We start from the raw sequence: 20,998 nt of genomic DNA on the forward strand, positions 1-20,998 counted from the left end.
GCCTTCCATGTGGCCTCTTCTTCCCCAATTCCCCTTGTGCTTACGACGTTGGCTGGATCTTCTAAGTGTAGGGACTGGAGGAGGTTATCAAAGTGCACATTCAGCTTCTGCTCAAGATCCTCCAGTAAGACCTTGACACTTTGATAAATTGATTTATGTTTGTTGATCCATACTAAGATTGCAGTTGCGATACGTGGATGTAGCGTTAGATAAAGAATGTGTCCACTAATAGCAGCAGTAGTATAGATAATAGCAGATCAAGAGCTGCTTAACCCTGGTGAACAGGGGGGTGCTGAGGTCTCATGTAGTAGCAGCGTTCCCGACCAGGTCCCAGAAAATGAAAATACAATGTATTTGGCATAATTCCGATCAGTATAGGCTATAGATGTTGTATTGCGTATTTTCTTATGGAGATGCTTTGGTTATGAGTAGATAATCAGCGGTTTATCGTGTTTTTCTTGGGAGCTTCTGATATTGCGACCTAATATGGCCGCTGCCCGGACACGCCCCCAGAAAGCAACTTTTAATCCCCAAATCAGAAAGGATAACTGACTTAAGAAAACAAAATAATTTTGGTGCTAATAAAGATCCACTCTTTATAACTACATTTTCAGAAGAAGCAGGTGTAATACGTAAGACCATTAACAAACACTGGAATATCTTAAAACAGGACCCTATTTTAAACAACCTAATAGGTGTAGTGTTTAGAAAGAAAAGGCATCTTCAACAGCTCTTAGCCCCTTCCAAGTTAAAATCCACTCAAATAGCACCAGTAACTAATTGGTTAACACCACAAGCATGTACTTTCCATTGTGGCAAAAAGGCCTGCAATATGTGTGATTTTATTTTACCTGGCAATATCCTATTCTATAATATAAAAGGTCAAGTGTGTTTGTCCGAAGCTGTCATGCACAGTAGAGACTGCGCGAGGAAAAACACACATGACTGGGTGTGACAGGAGGCGGGGCAGGGCGCGACACAGGCGTGGCGGGGCTGGGCGTGACACAGGTGGGGTGAGGTGGACGGGGATGGATGGGGCCGTGCGGTCGTGAAAGAAAGAGCTCAAAAGAGGGGGGATAGAGAGAGTGCAAAAGAGGGGGGATAGAGAGAGCCAAAAAGGGGGGATAGAGAGAGCAAAAAAGAGGAAGAGAGACAGCAAAAGAGAGGGGGATAGAGAGAGCAAAAGAGGGGAGATATAGAGAGAAAAAGAGAGGAAGAGAGACAGCAAAACAGAGGGGGGAGAAAGGGGGGACAAAGAGAGCAAAAGAGAGGGGGAGAGAGAGAGAGCAAAAGAGAGGGGGAAAGATAGAGAGCAAAATAGAGGGGAGAGAGAGCAAAAGAGAGGGGGAGAGAGACAGCAAAAGAGAGGGAGAGAAACAGCAAAAGAAAGGGGGGAAGAGAACAAAAGAAAGGGGAGAGGGAAAGAGAGCAAAAGAGGGGGGATAGAGAGAGCAAAAGAGAGGGGGAGAGAGCAAAAGAAAGGGGGGAGAGAGAGCAAAAGAAAGGGGGGAGAGAGAGATATAGAGCAAAAGAGGGGATAGAGAGACAGCAAAAGAGAAGGGGAGAGAGCAAAAGAAAGGGGGAGAGAGCAAAATAGGGGGGATAGAGAGAGCAAAAGAGAGGGGGGAGAGAGAAAAAGAAAGGGAGGAGAGAGAAAATGAAAGGGGGAGATAGAGAGTGAAAGAGGGGGTTAGAGAGAGCAAAAGAGAGGGGGAGAGAGAGAGCAAAAGAGAGGGGGAGAGAGACAGCAAAAGAGAGGGAGAGAAACAACAAAAGAGAGGGGGGAAAGAGATCAAAAGAAATGGGAGAGAGTAAAAGAGGGGGGGTAGAGAGAGCAAAAGAGGGGGGATATAGAGAGCCAAAGAGGGGGAGAGAGAGCGCAAAAGAGAGGGGGAGAGAGAGAGCAAAAGAGAGGGGGAGAGAGAGCGCAAAAGAGAGGGGGAGAGAGAGCGCAAAAGAGAGGGGCAGAGAGAGAGCAAAAGAGAGGGGCAGAGAGAGAGAGCAAAAGAGAGGCGCAGAGAGAGAGCAAAAGAAAGAGGAGAGAGAGAGCAAAAGAGAGGAGTGAGAGAGCAAAAGAGAGGGGAGAGAGAGCATAAGAGAAGGGGGAGAGAGAGAGTAAAATAGAGAGAGGGGGAGAGAGAGAGTAAAATAGAGAGAGGGGGAGAGAGAGAGCAAAAGAGAAGGGGCAGAGAGAGCAAAATAGAGGGGGGATAGAGAGAGAGAGCAAGGGGTGGAACCGCTGTACTGCAAAAAATGGCCCATGTACACGGGCTTTAGGACTAGTATTTCATACCACCACAGGAGACAGAAGTTATTAAACTAAATTCAGGTGCAACTGTAATGCTACCTTTGTTGTATATCAACTTACCTATACCTGTAATAAAATCTATTTAGGAAGAACAAAGAGAAAAATAAAAAACAGATTTTGGGAACACACATATAATATTATCAAAGGGGTGGTTAAACATACCTGTAGTGTAGTTGACCATTTTAAGGACTATCACAATAGTGACCCCTTAGGACTTAAAATCAAAGTTATTCACTTGCAGCAGGAGGTATCAATAGGTTGATGAAATTAGTTACGGAGAAAATAATCCTTCTGAATTACTGAACTTAATAGTTTGCAACCTAGGGGGCTAAATGCTGATTTAGATTTGGTAGCTTTCTCTTAGAATCTCATTTCGATTAAAATATGTGGAAGTCTTCATAATCTTACAAACACTATTTTATTACTATTGTACCCTAGATAATTATACATTTAGGATGTATAGTTTCCTTTTTCCTTTGTCTGAAATTATATTTAGTACGTTGAGAAAAGCAAATATCAACTAATGAATATCGCTGATATTGCTTATAATATGTGATGTATTTTCTGAACTAACATATACAAAATTGTGAGCAACGACCATTAACGGACAACAAATGACCAATTTAAATTGAATATATGACTGGTTTGCATGAATATACTTTCTAGCTATTAGTCTGTTATTAGAATTATGCAATTGTCTGTTCTTTTATAAAGTTGTTAATTTGTATTTTGTGTACTATGTTTCTAATGTGTATCGCCTTAAGACCTGGAAAATGAAGTATGCGGTTTAGTAGCCGGCTCCCCTTGCATCATTTCCGGTCCCGGCACTTTTAAACAGAGCTAACACTGATTAGGGACATACTGTTTGAGGTACTACCCCCTGAAGAAGTCTGCACGTTATTTGCAGATGAAACCTGTAGGGTTTTAAGTTGAAGCTTTGTGACATTTTACAGCTGGCTCAGCTGTAAAGGCCATTACAGATGTGGCTCACATGGTTGTACAGCCTGTAGTTACACTGGAACTGGTAAAGTTTTCCAGTCAAGCTACTCGCAACGTGTTTTTGATTGCAATTTCTGCACGAATTGTCGTTCAGAGTTTGCAATATATCTGATATCTTGTTCCTCTTGCCAGAAACAGTATGTAGGGTGTACAACGCGAGAAACAAGAGAACGTATACGTGAGTATCTCAATGATATTGAGAGAGGAAGGACAGCAACAGGGGCATCAAAGCATTTCATCCATGAACATGGCGGTAGTGCTAAAACATTCACCTGGATGATCATTGACATCATAAAGAATAAACCTAGGGGAGGTAGTAAAATCAAGGAGCTCTACAAGAAGGAGGCATTTTGGATTTTCAAGCTATACACACGTATGCCAAATGGCATGAATATTGAGACAGATTTGATTAACCATTGGTAATCATATGCTTGTAAATCCAAAGCCTCTTTATTTATCATACAAGGCCCACTTATGTCTTAACATTGCTAAACTTATAGATATCAGGTCTAAGTAAATCTATTAAAAACATAGATACTAGAAAAGAAATAATTGCGGAGGTTTGTGACATGCTTTTCTTAAATAGGATAAGCTAATAATACACATAAATAAATAAGACCTCATATGATTGCAATAATGAAATGATTCATAAGTGTTATCTATTTCAGCATAATAATTTTTTGATTTAGAATTCTAAATGTGAGATATAGAATATAAAGTAAGTTAAATTTATAGCAAAGGTGATCTGAAGTTGTAATATAGAAATAAGAGATGAACAATGTGCAGGGATGCAACTAAAAATACTAGCTATAAAAAGTCAACAACAATATACAAGAGACAATGAAACTACTTTATTCATTCATAAGAGTATACACATTAACAAGAAGGTGTCACATTTTTATTAATATGCAGTTAAATATAGCACATTAATTATAAGAATTGAGTATGAGTACATGTAGTGAGTAACTATAACATCAAGGGTTAATATTAGAAAGGAGGCATAGCACAGACTACCAATCAAATAAGAGAGGGTGGAATAAAACCACACAGCTGAGACTGACAAGGAGTGTCTATGAATAAGGCCAGTCAGGGCCGAAACATGTTAGACGTGTCTACTGTCTGTGCCATGTTATTTTGAATTTTTAAAGTCATGTTTTTAAATTGGAAGAAATAAAGAAGAATATTTTAGTTTTTAAGCCAGTTGCCATATATCTTTTCTTGGTTCGAATTTCATTGGTATCTTCACAAACACTTTTGAATGGAGAGCAGACTATAGCCGTTAAAGTGGATCAGCGTCTTCCAATATAGCCACAGAAGTAACCTGGTTTAATAAACAGACACCACAAACAATTAGATTTCTGTACCGGTCTTACCTGATTAACTGGCAGTGAGAAGTGGAGCAGGATCCCAGGCAGTAAGCTGTTCGTAACAACTGTTGTTATTGTTTTATCTCTTGTAAGTGTATTTTTAGCAGGGTTATGCGTGTATTAAATCCTTACCCACTACCTTAAACATGCTGCGCTGTGTGTCTTTTTGTATTTTCAGTTCTTCTTCATTGATCTTGGACCAACATACCAGGGTTCCTCACATAGCAGCAAATGAGGAGGTTTAAAAAGGAATAGAAAAACTGTACCTTTGGAGTTGCTTTAAAAAACAACTTTTGGGACATATGCAAGTACCAATATTTTATAGACTCCTCGGGACTGTGTTTTCTGCACGAATTGTCGTTCAGATAGATTATTGATAGTGTGGTGTTAGGTTTAATTGTAACTTAGGTTAGGATTTATTTTACAGGTAATTTTGTAATTATTTTAACTAGGTAGCCATTACATAGTTATTAACTATTTAATAGCTATTGTACCTGGTTAAAATAATTACAAAGTTGCCTGTAAAATAAATATAAATCCTAAAATAGCTACAATGTAACTATTAGTTATATTGCAGCTATATTAGGGTTTATTTTACAGGTAAGTATTTATTTTTAAATAGGATTCATTTATTTAATTAATTTAATGATAGTGTAGTGTTAGGTGTAATTGTAACTTAGGTTAGGATTTATTTTACAGGTAAATTTGTATTTATTTTAGCTAGGTAGTTATTAAATAGTTATTAACTATTTAATAACTATTGTACCTAGTTAAAATAAATACAAAGTTGCCTGTAAAATAAATATAAATCCTAAAATAGCTACAATGTAACTATTAGTTATATTGTAGCTATATTAATAGCTAGTAGGGGGCTTAGATTAGGTGTAATTAGTTTAAAATTCTTGTAATATTTTATTATTTTTGGTAATTTAGTGTTTGTTTGTATTTTGGTACTTTTCTGATGGATGGAAGACCTCTTCTTGCCCCGCTTGGATGAAGACTTCTGCTGGTCTGGATGTCCTCTTCTGCCCCATCGGATGAAGACTTCGGCCCGGCTGGGTGAACATGACTCAAGGTAGGGAGATCTTCAGGGGGGTAGTGTTAGGTTTATTTAAGGGGGGTTTGGGTTAGAGTAGGGGTATGTGGGTAGTGGGTTGCAATGTTGGGGGGTGGTGTTTTTTTTTTACAGGCAAAAGAGCTGTTTACTTTGGGGCATGCCCCGCAAAAGGCCCTTTTAAGGGCTGGTAAGGTAATAGAGCTGTTAACTTTTGTAATTTAGTATAGGGTAGGGAATTTTTTTATTTTTGGGGGCTTTATTATTTTATTAGGGGGCTTAGATTAGCTGTAATTAGTTTAAAATTGCCAGTCTGGATGTCCTCTTCTGCCCCATCGGATGAAGACTTCGGCCCGGCTGGGTGAACACGACTCAAGGTAGGGAGATCTTCAGTGGGGTAGTGTTAGGTTTATTTAAGGGGGGTTTGGGTTAGAGTAGGGGTATGTGGGTGGTGGGTTGTAATGTGGGGGGGGGTATTGTGTTTTTTTTTTACAGGCAAAAGAGCTGTTTTCTTTGGGGCATGCCCCGCAAAAGGCCCTTTTAAGGGCTGGTAAGGTAATAGAGCTGTTAACCTTTGTAATTTAGTATAAGGTAGGGCATTTTTTTATTTTGGGGGGCTTTGTTATTTTATTAGGGGGCTTAGATTAGGTGTAATTAGTTTAAAATTCTTGTAATATTTTTTTATTTTTTGTAATTTAGTGTTTTTTTTTGTAATTTAGTGGGTTTTTTTGTACTTTAGTTTAGTTTATTTAATTGTAGATAATTGTAGGTACTTGTAGTTAATTTATTTAATGATAGTGTAGTGTTAGGTTTAATTGTAACTTAGGTTAGGATTTATTTTACAGGTAATTTTGTAATTATTTGAACTAGGTAGCTATTAAATAGTCAATAACTATTTAATAGCTATTGTACCTAGTTAAAATAAATACAAAGTTGCCTGTAAAATAAATATAAATCCTAAAATAGCTACAATGTAACTATTAGTTATATTGCAGCTATATTATGGTTTATTTTGCAGGTAAGTATATAGTTTTAAATAGGATTCATTTATTTAATTAATTTAATGATAGTGTAGTGTTAGGTGTAATTGTAACTTAGGTTAGGATTTATTTTACAGGTAAATTTGTATTTATTTTAGCTAGGTAGTTATTAAATAGTTTTTAACTATTTAATAACTATTGTACCTAGTTAAAATAAATACAAACATGTCTGTAAAATAAATATAAATCCTAAAATAGCTACAATGTAACTATTAGTTATATTGCAGCTATATTATGGTTTATTTTGCAGGTAAGTATATAGTTTTAAATAGGATTCATTTATTTAATTAATTTAATGATAGTTTAGTGTTAGGTGTAATTGTAACTTAGGTTAGGATTTATTTTACAGGTAAATTTGTATTTATTTTAGCTAGGTAGTTATTAAATAGTTTTTAACTATTTAATAACTATTGTACCTAGTTAAAATAAATACAAACATGTCTGTAAAATAAATATAAATCCTAAAATAGCTCCAATGTAACTATTAGTTATATTGTAGCTATATTAGGGTTTATTTTACAGGTAAGTATTTAGTTTTAAATAGGATTAATTTATTTAACTATAGTAAATTTATTTCGTTTTATTAAAATTATATTTAAGTTAGGGGGTGTTAGGGTAAGGGTTAGACTTAGGTTTAGGGGTTAATAACCTTATTATAGTAGCGGCGACGTTGGGGGCGGGAGATTAGGGGTTAATAATTGTAGGTAGGTGGCGGCGATGTTAGGGAGGGCAGATTAGGGGTTAATAAAATGTATTATAGTGTTTGCGAGGCGGGAGTGCGGCGGTTTAGGGGTTAATACATTTATTATAGTGGCGGCGATTTCCGGTCGGCAGATTAGGGGTTAATACTTGTAGTTAGATTGCGGCGACGTTGGGGGGGGCAGATTAAGGGTTAATAACTATAATGTAGGGGTCGGCGATGTTAGGGACAGCAGATTAGGGGTTAATAGCTATAATGTAGGTGGCGGCGATATCCGGTCGGCAGATTAGGGGTTAATAAGATAATGCAGGTGTCAGCGATAGCGGGGGCGGCAGATTAGGGGTTAATAAGTGTTAGATTAGGGGTGTTTAGAGACTCGGGGTACATGTTAGGGTGTTAGGTGCAGACTTAGTGTTTCCCCATAGGAAACAATGGGGCTGCGGTGTTAGGTTTTTTTTCAGCCGAAACTCCCCATTGTTTCCTATGGGGAAATGCTGAATTTTACCAAGCTAATTCGGATTTATTCAGAGATACAGCAGCTATTTCGAATTCATTCGGTAGATTCAGAAGTATTTTAATTCGGAAATTCGAATCGATCCGAATTTACCGAATTTTCCGAATTTCCGAATAAATCCGAAACGAACCGCACATGTCTACAATTTGGCTCTACGCTCACTTCTTGCCTTTTAACGCCGGGTTTATAAAAACCTGTAATACCAGCGCTGTAGGGAACTGAGCGGTGAGAATAACGTGCAAGTTAGCAACGCACCCCTCATAACACAAAACTCGTAATCTGGCCGTTTGCTTTTAAATGCTTGTGTAGGTCTTGGGTCTTTTTTTATTTATTGTTCTTGAATGGGTCTGGATAGAGCACACCTGAGATAATACAGATTGTCTAAAGTGTGGGAACTACATGTTAGGTAAACTCTTGGCACCTTTAGTTTAACGGAACCTGCTTATCATATAGTGTAGATAGGGGCAAGAGTTCATTAAGGCAGCGGATTCACTAATTATAAAGGCCTTTATAGGAGCACCTATCTCAATTTACATTCTTAGTTGTAGAGAATGAGTAACATGTGTATAAACATTTGCCGGCTAGTTAGAAAACTTACTTTTCCATAATTGCATTATGTTCCGATGATGCAGAATGGTTGAGTCCCTAAATTTCACTCAATAGTCCAGACATCAAACACAAATTTTTCACTTGTTAGTAAAGATATTGTACTTCTCAGGACCAGTTTACTGACCTTGTTTCAGTTTGTTTCTTCTAATGATAGGTTTCACTAGTATCGTACTCATGTAAGCAGTTGATTGTTGCTGCTAGAGAAATACAATTTTTTCCTTGAATGGAATATTCCCTTGATGCTCGACCGGACCTTAGAGTGCCTAAACATCAAGGTCCACCATCACTGGCCTAGATTATGGTGATTTTAATTTTCCCATGCAGCCAATTTTAGATAATTCAAATCCATCTGCCAAAATCTCAAAGAAAACAATGGTATTTCTATGGAAAGCTCTTTAAGATCACAATTTATATGATACAACGGCTTATACACCCAGATAAACAGGATTACACTTTTTTTCTCAACCCCTCTTATACTTATAGTAGGTTAGATTATACACTTACTAACCAAACTGACTTAACACGTGATTGTCTCTTATATCTCCCCAATTCCATGGTCTTATCACTTTGCAGTTTTTGCCAATATCACTTGGTCTAACATTCCTCAATATCCATTTATATGGAAGCTGGATGATTCTTTATTTTGTAATTTAAAAGTGGTAGATAAGATAGATAAATTCTTAATGGAACATTTTAATTTTAACTCTATCTCAATATTAAATTAATTTGTAGTTTGGGAAGCTCATAAATGCTCCATGCGAGGTGAGTTTAATATATACAAAGCTCAAGAGTTATCTACTAAATTAGTTCAACTAGAGATCCGGCATATAAGTATTAATACTCAGTTGGATCCTTGAACTTTATTTGATTCTGGCATAAAAGTAACCCTAATGATGATGTTCACAGTGAATAACACCAAACCCATGTAACCCTGAATGACCACCTTTCGGCACAATACAAAAAACTATCTTGAAATTTAAACAAAAATTCTATTATGAAGGCAATAGAGTGGGCAAGCTCATAGTAAGAGCTCTCAAATGTAGTAAATTTAAATCTTTTGTGCACAAGCTTACACAGTAAAATTGTTGAAACTGCCTCTTATATTTTACATACATTTCAAAATTATTACTAACAGCTATGTAATATCTGTAATCAGGATAGTCCCCTAGACCTTAATGTTAATATCTATCAATATCTAAAATGTAGTAAGTTACCAAAATGATCAACTCGGCAAGCTGATGAGTTGAACTCTGTTATAAACCATTCTGAAATTTGTATCAGTTGTTTGCCCCCATTTTAGTGCCTCATGTACAATGCTATATCAGCAGATATACCTTTTCTGGCTAATATGTGGGAGGTGTATGTCTCTGTATTTTTGAAGCCTGGGAAAACAACAAAATGTACTCCAAACTCCAGACCTATTTCCCTACTTAACGTAGATATTAAAATTTATGCTCATTTGCTAAGTCTAATAAACTCCTGTCTCTTGTCCATAAAGTGGGAAAAGCATTTGATAGGCGTATTTGGTAATTTCTTAAAGGGACAGTCCAGTCAAAATTAAACTTTTATTAATCCAGATAGAGCAACTTTCCAATTTACTTTTATCATCAAATTTACTTTGTTCTCTTGGTATTATTTGTTGAAAGCTAAATATAGGTAGGCTCATATGCTAATGTCTAAGCTCTTAAAGGCCTCCTCTTATCTCAGTTTTTCACAACTAGACAGTGCTAGTTCATATGAGACATATAGATAGCATTGTACTCACTCCCGTGTAGTTATTTATGAGTCAGCACTGATTGGCTAAAATGTAAGTCTGTAAGTCTGTCTAAAGAACTAAGATAAGGGGGCAGTCTGCAGAGGCTTAGATACAAGGTAATCACAGAGGTAAAAGTGTATTAATATTACAGTGTTGGTTTGAAAAACTGGGGAATAGGTGATTATGTATCTTTTTTTTTTAAGCAAGCTTTATTGAAATATGTTCAAGGTAGCTTACACTGAATATTTATTTCAATTAGTTACACAAACTTTTATGCTTTTTTGTGAGTATTAAAAGTTGGCCAAAACATTGGTAATGTGATGCATGCCAATACAATTTAACTGAGTAATAGGAACATGAAACTTGTCCAATTGTAAATGTCCAAAAGTGTATTCCTATAGAGTAAGCTGAGTTGTTGCTGCCTTATTTTTATTTAATAAGCCTCCCAACTACAATGTTAATTGGAAAAGCATGCAAATCCCATCTATAGCAGACTGGAGAAATTTGGTCACATTTAATTTTTCTTTAAAGAGGTATCATTATACTTTAAATTCCAGAATTATTATTTTTCTGTATGTTTATTTTGGGATAATTATTTTTCTGTATGTTTCTTTTGGGAAGAATATATGGCACAGTTAAAATAACTTAAAGGGACACTGAACCCAATTTTTTTCATTCGTGATTCAGATAGAGCATGCAATTTTAAGCAACTTTCTAATTTACTCCTATTATCAATTTTTCTTCGTTCTCTTGCTATCTTTATTTGAAAAAGAAGGCATCTAAGCTTTTTGTTTGGTTAAAAACTCTGGACAGCACTTTTTTATTGGTGGATGAATTTATCCACCAATCAACAAGAACAACCCAAGTTGTTCACCAAAAATGGGCCGACATCTAAACTTACATTCTTGCATTTCAAATAAAGATACCAAGAGAATTAATAAAATTTGATAATAGGAATAACTTAGAAAGTTGCTTAAAATGTCATGCTCTATCTGAATCACAAAATAAAAAAATTGGGTTTAGTGTCCCTTTAAGTGCTGGGATTGTAGATATTGAACAGATTGGCCCTGTGTCTTGATGATAGCACCTTGCACTGCTCAAGATGTCTTTGATGAGAGTCTAATACCTGTTTACTATTTTACACGTTCATATTTATTACAATTCAAGATATATAATTAATAGTTGAGTTGTTAGAATTAGGGGTGCGATCCGATATACGGTTTCAGCTCGCAACTCGAGCTATCTTGTATACGGCGCCATCAGTTGCTAAAGTGCCGTAAGTCTGACAAACCAGCGATGTCCAGAAATCTGCCTAAGTACAAATTTCTGGAGTCACCAGTGACTTCCGGCACTTTAGAAACTGCCGCCACATAAAAAAACTGACTAAGTTATAAAATAATCCGTAACTGTCTAACACGCCTCCCAAACATAGCCCGACACGTATACCCCTCTATCTGCAATCCCCCCTCTCCTAACAATAAATATATTAACCCCTAAACCGCCGCTCCCAGACCCCGCCGCCAGCTACATTATCTATATTACCCCATAATCTGACCCCCCTACACCGCCGCTAGCTACATTAAATGTTTTACCCCCTAATGTGAGCCCCCTACCCCGCCGCCACCTACATTAACTATGTTACCCCCTAATATGATCCCCCTACACCGCCGCCACCTATTTAAACTATATTAACCCCTAATATGATCCCCCTACACAGCCGCCACCTATTTAAACTATATTAACCCCTAATATGAGCCCCCTACACCGCTGCCACCTATTTAAACTATATTACCCCCTAATCTGACCCCCTTACACCGCCGCCACCTATATTAAAATTATTAACCCCTAATCTAATCCCCCTATACCGCCGCCACCTATATTAAAATTATTAACCCCTAATCTAAGCCCCCTATAACGCCGCCACCTATATTAAATTTATTAACCCCTAAAACACTAAAATTTCCCTACCACTAAACCTAAGTCTAACCCTACAAATACAAATTTTTGCGTGGCATTGCCCCAAAGTAACCAGCTCTATTACCAGCCCTTAAAAGGGCCTTTTGCGGGGCATTGCCCCAAAGTAACCAGCTCTCTTACCAGCCCTTAAAAGGGCTTTTTGCGGGGCATTGTCACAAAGTAATCAGCTCTTTTGCCTGTAATCTAAATCCCCCTACACCGCCGCCACCTATAATAAATGTATTACCCCCTAATCTAATCCCCCTACACCGCCGCAACCTATATTAAATATATTAACCCCTAATCTAATCCCCCTACACCGCCGCCACCTATATTAACTATATTAACCCTAATTATATTAGGGTTAATATAGTTAACATAGTTATTATATAATATATATTAACTATATTGACCTTATCTAACTTTAACACCCCTAACTTAATTATTATTAAATTAAATCTACATAATATTAATAATATTAACTAAATTATTCCTATTTAAAACTAAATACTTATCTATAAAATAAACCCTAAGATAGCTACAATATAATTAATAATTACATTGTAGCTATTTTAGGGTTTATATTTATTTTACAGGTAACTTGGTATTTATTTTAACTAGGTACAATAGCTATTAAATAGTTAATAACTATTTAATACCTACCTAGTAGGTACTAAATAGTTACTGTAAGAGCTACTGTAATTCTATTGGCTATTCTAATCAGCCAATAGAACTACAGTAGCTCTTATTCTATTGGCTATTAAAATCAGCCAATAGAATTAAAGTAGCTCGCATCCGATTGGCTGATTTGAATTTGAAGGCTCAAATCAACCAATAGGAATTCAAGGGACGCCATTTTTAATCGCGTACCTTGAATTTCTATTCAGTGTACGGTGGCGATTGTATGAAGAGGATCCTCCACGCTCCGGCTCTAGTCTTCAGTTCCAGCGTCTCCGATCTTCAGTTCCAGATGGACGGTCTTCAGCTCCGCGGTCATCGGTCTTCAACTCCTCCGCTCTGCGCCAGCTGGATCCTGGAAGAAGAGGTCGCCGCCTTGAAGAAGACTTCTCCGCCTGGAACAGGACCTTCTCCGCCGGTCTTCAGGACAGGTAACTAGCACTTGGGGGTTAGACTTAAGTTTTTTTAAGGGGGGATTGGGTGGGTTAGAATAGGGGTATGTGGGTGGTGGGTTGTAATGGGGGGTTGTTTTTTTTTCAGGTAAAAGAGCTGATTACTTTGGGGCAATGCCCCACAAAAGGCCCTTTTAAGGGCTGGTTACTTTTGTAATTTAGATTAGGGTAGGGACATTTTTTTATTTTGGGGGCTTTGTTATTTTATTAGGCGGCTTAGAATAGGTTTAATTAGCTTAAAAATCTTGTAATCTTTTTTATTTTGTGTAATTTAGTGTAGTGTATTTAATTGTATTTTAGTTAGATATTTGTAGTTTATTTAATTAATTTTTTGATAGTCTAGGCGTATTTGTAACTTAGGTTAGGATTTATTTTTTGCGGGGCATTTTACAGGTAAATTGGTAATTATTTTAACTAGGTAGGTATTAAATAGTTATTAACTATTTAATAGCTATTGTACCTAGTTAAAATAAATACCAAGTTACCTGCAAAATAAATATAAACCCTAAAATAGCTACAATGTAATTATGAATTATATTGTAGCTATCTTAGGGTTTATTTTATAGGTAAGTATTTAGTTTTAAATAGGAATAATTTAGTTAATATTATTAATATTATTTAGATTTATTTTAATAATAATTAAGTTAGGGGTTTTAGAGTTAGATAGGGTTAATATAGTTAATATATAATATAATAACTATATTAACTTTATTAACCCTAATATAATTAGGGTTAATATAGTTAATATAGATGGCGGAGGTGTAGGGGGATTAGATTACATTACAGGCAAAAGAGCTGATTACTTTGTGACAATGCCCCGCAAAAAGCCCTTTTAAGGGCTGGTAAAAGAGTTGGTTACTTTGGGGCAATGCCCCGCAAAAGGCCCTTTTAAGGGCTGGTAATAGAGCTGGTTACTTTGGGGCAATGCCACGCAAAAGGCCCTTTTCAGGGCTATTTGTAGGGTTAGACTTAGGTTTAGTGGTAGGGAAATTTTAGTATTTTAGGGGTTAATAAATTTAATATAGGTGGCAGCGGTATAGGGGAATTAGATTAGGGGTTAATAAATTTAATATAGGTGGCGGCGGTGTAGGGGGATCAGATTAGGGGGTAATACATTTATTATAGGTGGCGGCGGTGTAGGGGGGATTTAGATTACAGGCAAAAGAGCTGATTACTTTGTGACAATGCCCCACAAAAAGCCCTTTTAAGGGCTGGTAAAAGAGCTGTTTACTTTGGGGCAATGCCCCGCAAAAGGCCCCTTTAAGGGCTGGTAATAGAGCTGGTTACTTTGGGGCAATGCCACGCAAAAAGCCTTTTCAGGGCTATTTTTAATTTAGTTAAGTATTTTAGGGGGTAATAAATTTATTATAGGTGGCGGCGGTGTAGGGGGATTACATTAGGGGTTTAATATATTTAATATAGGTTGCGGCGGTGTAGGGGGATTAGATTAGGGGGTAATATAGTTAAAATAGGTGGCGGCGGGGTAGGGGGCTCACATTAGGGGGTAATAATTTTAATATAGATGGCGGCGATGTAGGGGGATTACATTAGGGGTTAATAATTTTAATGTTGGTGGCGACGGTGTAGGGCGCTCACATTAGGAGGTTAGACATTTAATATAGGTGGTGGCGGGGTCCGGTAGCAGCGGTTTAGGGGTTAAACACTTTATTAGGGATCGCGGTTGACAGATAGATAGACATTGTGCATGCGTTAGGTGTTAGGTTTTATTTTGCAGCTAGTTTAGGGAGTTACGGGGCTCCAATACACAGCGTAAGGCTTACTACGCCTGCAATTTGTGGCGAGATGAAAATGGAGTAAGATTTCTCAATTTTCGCCACGTAAGTCCTTACGCTGTATATTGGATACCAAACTGCGCTGGTTTGGTATACCTTCTATGGGCCAAATAACTATGGCCAAAGGCAGAAATATACGAGCGTAACTTCTATGTTACTCCGTATATGTGATACCAAACCAGCGCAAATTTTGGCCCTAGGTTTCTACTGAAAAGGCATAAGTCACTGGTATGTGAGTTATGTCGAAAAAGTATGCTTCTCAATGAGAGGCATACTTTTTTGACATAACTCAAATACCAGTGACTTATGCCTTTTCAGTAGCAATTATTTTTATGCTTAAGCACTGCTCCTTAAGGTGACCTATAAATTAATATATATTCTTATTTTTTGTTCCTAACCTCCTGTTAATTAGAATTAGGTTTCTGACTGTTTTTATTGTGTTAAATTACAACGTGTACTTTGTTATTTTCAGTATACAAGCCTCTGTTAGCAGAGCATAATCTAGGCTTTTTTTATTGAAATTTTTTCAAAACTACAAACAAAGTAAATATGAAGGAACCCTGTAGGAATCAACATGCAGTTTGACAGGTGCAGATGTGTTCCCTCCAGAGGATACTATCTGGTATTTATTAGATACAAATTTTAACCAGCTAAGTATTGTACCTTCCAAACCTAGACATTTCATGGTTTTAGTGTTATATGCTGCAGTGCAGAAATGCGAAAGAGCATCAACACCTGTTATTGGTCCATTAGTAGGTCATATAGTACATGCACCAGTCATTTCTTGTACTAAGCCTTCTTTAAAAACTGACTAGAAAGAGTAATACATTTTGTGGCTTGTCATGCAAATTATTTTGTTACAAAAACATTCTCATTGGCTTTATCAATAAAAGGTCTAAACTAGATGTGTTGTTTTGAACACTGTCAAGATCTAGCAAAGATATTTTTTAAAAGAGTCATACTAGAGAAAAGAAAAAAAAAATCTTTAAAGAACCCTGAAAAACGTTGGTGAAGAAAGAGCATTTCAGTCCACAAACTCTATTAAAAAATGATAGAAGATATTATCAAGATTCCATGCTGTGGGGTATGGCCCTTTAATTACTTAAATTAGATCCCATAACTACAATACATTGGTATGAAAGGCTTAAATGGAATTTTATTACAAGACCAGAGACTCCTATTTTTTGCATTACTCTTTCTTTACTACTCAATGCAGCCTTTTATGAACAATAACATTGATAAGATAAATAACATACACATAATAAGAGGCTAACAGAAGCTTATTATAGTGAGAAAAAACAGCCAATCAGCACAGAGAATAGCCTATAAACAGAGCACCCAGTTAACACTCTTCCTCTTTCTTTTGCTGCTCAAACTCAGATAAGTGGTGCAGTCTTAAAATAATTTTTTTTTTTACTGTTATTGCATTTTATATATATATTTGTTTTTATTTTAACATTGTTTTCAGTTGGTTATTTTTGCTTTCCCTTTTTTTATACCCCTTTTTCTAATTCCGATTTTTGCTATCTATTTAGTTTTTCAACTATTTCTTTCTGTCTGTGGCTTCGATTTTCCATTTTATTATCCTCCTCTTGTCACTATCTTATTATGTTCGCTTGCTAACTTACTGTCTATACCCACATTTGTTCTGACTTCCTTACCTGTTTGATTTTTTCCCCTCTCCTGTTTGGTTTTGTCCCCGGCCGTGCGGCCACCATTTTCTGGGCCATCCCCTTCCCGCCCATTACTGCTGACGCGATAGCTCTAAACACAAAGTTTTTACAGCCTATGTTGCCATCTTCTGGCATCTTCTATATTGCATTGTATTTGCTTTACAAAAAATTTAGTGAGCAAACGTTTACAATTTGTTCTGTGAGATATTATCATTACCTCAGCTGTATGTTTTTAAAAAATTTGTTTGGAAAAATTCTTTATTAATCAATCCATATATTAGATATATATAGTTTTTTCCTTAAGGGAGATATTTATTTATTAAAGTATTTTAATATTTAATTTTCCTTACTTGAAACTCAAACAAAATCACCTCCCTTAACTTTACATACTGTACAATCTATGATAGATTCCTCTATGGATAATTTATTTAACAAAATGACCTCTTTGATGGGAGAGAAACAAAGAAAAATATCTTTAAAAAGAAAGAACCCATCTATTGCCTATAAAGCAAGTAAAAAACTTATTGAAAAGTCACGTCAACTTTTAGCTGAGCCTAATATTCCTCACAGCAAAGGAAGAAAAACCGCTGTCAGTAGAACCCTGCACCCCGAGGGTAACCAAACGGGGGATACCTATATATGGAAAAAATTAAAATTTAAAACAAAAAATAATAATCCATCTTCAGAATCTGAGGATTCAGATGGTGACGAATATACTGACACTAATTCAGACAATTTCAATGAATCAGATAATTCTGATGGCTCCCCTGCAGCTAAAAAACTGAAAAAGAAAACCAAAAAATCTTATGATTACAGTGAGGACGAGGAGGACTTTATAGATTGTTTGGGCAACCCTAGGTTTAAACCAGACGAGTTACACCATCCCCGGTCCGCCGAGTGGTGTCCCCCCATAGATCTAGCCAAATTCATTGACCATCAATTACGTAAACCCCTGAAAAAACAAACCCGTAATAAAATGAAAGCTGAATGTCCTCGTCCCCTGTTACCAAACAATGCTTCCATCACCCCTGAGGTTGACCCCAAAATTTAAAAATTCATCGGCACCCCAGGTTATAAATTGAAAAAAGGAGTGGATAGATCCTGGAAAATTTGCCAGGACAAACTTTTAGATTCTGTTGGACCCCTCACTAAACTATTTGAATTATCTGAGCAAGGTGTAGCTGAAAATTGCCCTTTGGACCCCTATGTAGTCAGAGAATGGGTCCAAAGACTTCTCTGTTTTATTGGAAATAACAGTTGTGCAATGTCTGGAGAAAGAAGACGTAACATCTTGAGGAAAATAGATCCAAAAATTTCCGATTTTTCCTCAAGCAATATCGCTTCAGATAACAAGGGTCTTTTGTTTGGAGACTCATACTTAAAAGACCTAAGCCAATATGTCAATACTTTCACTAATCTAAACAAAGTAAAGACATCCGTAAAGAAAATTTTCTACCCTAACCAGGGTTTTTCTGACAGGGCCGGGAGAGGCAGAGGCCGCTTTCCCGGCCGCCAATCCTTTCTATCCAGGTCTCACTACTATCCCCAACAAACCCAATACCAACATCAGTTTCAGACACAATTTCAAAGAGGTTATTCAGAACCAGCTACCTCCTCCTTCTTCCCGACAAGAGGTCGACCCTGGACTTTAGGACCAGAGCCAGATTTTAGGACCAGAGCCAGAGCTAGACAAGCTCCAGGTAAGTTCATTACTTCCTCTCCATGTCTCTTCTTTCCCAGAAAAAAATGGTGGCAGACTCGCCCTGTTTGCCCAAAATTGGGCCTCAATTACTTCAGATCCCTGGGTCTTACAAGCTGTGTCAGGTATTCTCAGAGTTCATATCTCCCCCAACTCAAATCTGTCTTCCCCATCCCATTCATTTTTCTCAAGAGGACTCTCTTTTGGTCAAGAGAGAAATATCTACTCTCTTTTCCAAAAAAGCAATTCTTCCAGTTTTTCAACCACAAGATTTCTATCTAAGCAACCTATTTTTAGTAAAAAAGAAAAACAATCAGTACAGGCCAGTCATAAATTTAAAAACTTGAAATGCCTTTGTTGTGTACCATCATTTCAAAATGGAGGGAATTCATTTACTAAGAGAATGCTTAAGAGGAAACGATTGGTTGGTTCGGCTAGATCTCACAGACGCCTATCTAACCGTCCCAATCGCTCAAGAACATTGGAAATTCTTGACATTCCGTTGGGAAGACCAGTTTTGGAATTTCACTTGTCTTCCCTTTGGCCTGTCCTCAGCCCCTTGGATTTTCACCAAGTTACTAAAACCAGTAGTGGCCTGGTTGAGACTCCGAGGGATTCGTCTGATAATTTATTTAGACGATATTTTAATTATGGACCAAGATTTTTATTCCCTTCAGAATCACCTAACTACCACAATTTCCTTACTAGAATCCTTAGGCTTCATTGTGAACAAACTGAAGTCAGTTCTTTTCCCTACAAAGTTGTTGATTTTCTTAGGTTTCAAAATCAATTCGATATCCTCCACTCTGAGTCTTCCTTCAGACAAAGTAAAGAATATCAAGAAGGAAATTGCCAAAACATTATCCAAAGATTTAGTCCCTATCAGAACTATAGCCAGAATAGTAGGGTTACTATCATCCTCTATTCAGGCTATCTTCCCTGCTCCCTTACATTACCGAGAACTTCAGAGATTAAAGATTCTTCATTTAAGGAAAGGATTTTCCTATTCTCATTTGATACCTTTGTCTCTAGAGGCCAAAGAAGAACTATCTTGGTGGCTTTCTCACCTAGAAGCCTGGAATGGGAGAGCCATTTTTGGCAGAGCTCCAGATTTTGTTATAGAATCTGACGCCAGTCTTTCAGGCTGGGGTGCGCGCTGTGGTCCTTCCATCACTGGTGGCAAATGGACATTGGAGGAGAAACGTTTCCATATAAATTGTTTGGAATTATTGGCTGACTCGTTTGCAGTCAAAAGTTTTGCCAAATTTTCTTCTCCAGTTTCTATTCTCTTTCGTATGGACAATATTTCAGCTGTACGATATCTCAATCGTTTGGGAGGCACCAAATCAAGGAATTTGTCCAACATAACTAAGGAATTTATTCATCTTTGTTTAGACAGGAATATTTCTATCAAAGCAGAATATATTCCAGGACAATCGAACGCAGCTGCAGATTGGGGATCTCGTCATTTGACAGATTCCAGCGATTGGAGACTAGACAGGAAAATGTTTTTATTCCTTCAGTCTCTCAGAGGTCCATTTTGTTTGGACCTTTTTGCGTCCAGGACCAATTTTCAAATTTGCCCATATTTCAGTTGGCGTCCAGATCTGGAAGCTGCGGCCATAGATGCTTTTCTACAGCTATGGCCCTCCCGGAAAGCTTATGCTTTCCCTCCATTCTCAATGATCCTGAGGACAATTTCAACAGTCTGCAGGGATCTCCTATGCCTAACTATAGTGACTCCCCTCTGGTCAGCCCAATCTTGGTATCCCTCCCTCCTGGAGATGTCCATCAATCTTCCAATTCTTTTTCCTCCACTTCCTCACCTGTTAGTCAACTCGGAGGGCGAATATCACAGTCTAATTCTCCAAGGCTCTCTTCTTCTGATAGCATGGACAATATCAGGGGACCCTGGTCTCTCCGAGGCCTTTCGGAGGGAGCTAGATCCCTCATTCAAGATTCTTGGGCCCCAGGTACCCGCAGATGCTATTTTGCCGCATGGTCAAAATGGTCTTGCTGGTGCTTACGAAGGGATTTGGATCCTGTTTCTGCGGATTTAACAGAGATCATTAACTACCTGTCTCATCTTTTTGACTCAGACCTAGCATACAGAACAATTAATGTCCATAGATCAGCTATTTCAGCCAGACATAACTTAATCAATAATTTGCCTGTTGGTAAACATCCTTTAGTCTGTAGAGTTCTTAAAGCCATTAGATTAAAGCGTCCTCCTGTTCCCAAACATGAATTCTTCTGGGATGTAGATTTAATTTTCTCTCTTTTTAAATCTTGGCCAGATAATAACTTGTTGTCTTTAAAACAACTTTCCGCTAAACTTGCTACCCTTCTCTGCCTTATCTCTTTCAGAAGAGTATCTGATGTGAAAGCCTTGGATTGGAA

Source organism: Bombina bombina, chromosome 2 (assembly GCF_027579735.1).
Source record: "Bombina bombina isolate aBomBom1 chromosome 2, aBomBom1.pri, whole genome shotgun sequence".
Taxonomy (NCBI): domain Eukaryota; kingdom Metazoa; phylum Chordata; class Amphibia; order Anura; family Bombinatoridae; genus Bombina; species Bombina bombina.